Here is a 2,348-nt window from a genome sequence, read left to right on the forward strand (position 1 = left end):
GCTAGACTATTTGCTAGAAAGTAGCAATAGATAGTTATCTTAGCATTAGTCATCTAGTATAAATAGACGACTAGGTCTATTGTAAATAATAGATGTGCGTACCTGAGAAAGGCTTTTACTCTTTACGTTTACGTTTTATTTATAAAAGTAAAACCTTTGAAGCTCAAAGTTGTTCTTGAATGTTCTTATTTTATCTTTGAGACTTCATAACTTTCTTCGTAAAATCACTATAATTTGGTTATTCATAACTAGATTATTAGTGTTACTGAGAGATCTGGGATCAACAGATCCCTCACCTGCAAGCTCGGCTCCCTTGACCAAAGAAATCTCAACATAATGACAATTATGTATGGGCTTTTCTTCAACCTTAATCTCGACTACGCCTTCCACATCTACAACGAGATTCATGCGGCCGTCATCAAAAAGTGCAAACTTTAAGCCGCGGGAAAACCACTATCTGCTGTTCTCTTTCCTCGCTTCCTTGCTCTTTTCGTTGGGGACGCGATGGTGCAACACGGACTACCTGCTGTGGAGCCTTTCACCCCAAACTACAAGATGCAAGGACATCGCCCAACACTATCGAAGGAAGGATACACCACCAACCGTCCGCTGTCCCGGGCTATGCTCACTATCATTCCATCGACAAGTGAGATACGCCAAGCCTATGAACGCTCCATGCTGTCCCAAGCACCGAGGGCAGCTACCCCGGAGCACTTAAAGCCGTCCCCCCTCCAAGCGAGGGAGCACAAACATCGTCTTCATCGGATGATGAAGATGATGATGATGATGATGATGCTAGTGCTTCCCCCGACCTTCACCAAAATATTCCCCACCCTACTACCAAAAGGGCAACCACATCTATTACCCCTGGCGATCAAAGCCAAAGGGGTATTGAAACAGCACGACCCAGTCCCACCCAAACCTCAGCCAGCCATCCAGAGGCCATTCTTCTGGCCTCTGGAGATGAACAAGTCGAGGAACCTCACATCCCATCACCCCTCTCTCAACAGAGAGGTGATGAAGAAACAAGACCCCCTTCGCCTCAGGGCTCGCCACAACCCCTCACACACACAGAAGCATTCATTGCTTCTGACATTGATCCCATAGATCGTTCAGAGCGATCTTCAATTCATACACCACTCCCCTCGGTATTTGATCTACCAAAAGGGACACACATTCGCTTCACTTACTCAGCCTCTGAAGCTGAAGAAGAGGAAGAGGATGTTCCAACATCACGAGATAGTTCTTCTCTCGAAGGCTATCAAGGACATGATGAAAGTCCCTCGAGGCCTAGTTTTGCACAAGGCCAAGAGGGCGCCTCAGGAACAGAGGCCCAACCTACAACATTTGTTGCTGCAGGGGTTACCCCTATAGCTGATCTGGTCAAAAAGGCTGAGTTCCAAGCCTTTATTGATACAGTGACGCGGTCCTTGGATGACCTTAAACTCCTTGTACAAAGGATTATGGAGAACCAACCCTCACCCGATACCCTAGACCTCCATCAATCCCTTGCCATCCTCCAACGCCACCTAAACCAAATCGATACCCAAACCCAAACCAACTCATCCCGCCTTCAAATCCTCCAACAAATAGTAACCCAACACCATAATACCATATCATCCTTAGCCACCCAACGAAACCAAATCCTATTCCAATCCATAGCCACCCTCACGGCTCAGGCAACTGAGGCCGATGAAAACGTAACCTACATCATTACACAACTCCAAACCATCCTTCGCCATCTTCATCAACTACCTTCCTCCATCACCTCCCAAATACCTCACCCTTAACCTTCATCCACATCATCCATCGATGAAACCCTTGCCACCCTCACCACCCAAATGGCCACCATACAAACAACCCTCACCCAACTACCCGCCACCATACTTGCCCAAATCCCACCACAAACTCAAACCCCACCTCCCGCTGCAGGCCCTTCCTTTCAAGCAGCCTTCTCATCCTTCACTGCAGAGGTGAGGAATCTTCTTGCCAACCTTCCCCAACCTTCATCATCTGCAACAACCTCTGTGCCACCTCCTCCCTCTACAGGCACAGACTTTGCTACAAGAGCCGACCTACGGGCTCTGTCCAAGGAACTTATCTCCTCTGTCAATGAGATAAGTGCAAAGTTTGCTGCTCGATCCGTTGCACCCACCACTGCGCTGAGGAAGAGTTTACACCAACATCAAGAGCGAACAAATACTCTCCTTCGCACAATGGAAGACCGGCGCAGAAAGCATCGGGTGTGCACTCTCGCTTCCCACATTAGAATGTGGAAAAAGAAGAATAGATCAAGAGTATCCTGCTCTTCCAGCCGCCCCTACAAACGACCAAGGCATGAAGACCAA

The sequence above is a fragment of the Cynara cardunculus genome, unplaced genomic scaffold (genome assembly GCF_001531365.2).
Source record: "Cynara cardunculus var. scolymus isolate 2C unplaced genomic scaffold, CcrdV1 Un_Scaffold_3929, whole genome shotgun sequence".
NCBI classification, from domain to species: Eukaryota; Viridiplantae; Streptophyta; class Magnoliopsida; order Asterales; family Asteraceae; genus Cynara; species Cynara cardunculus.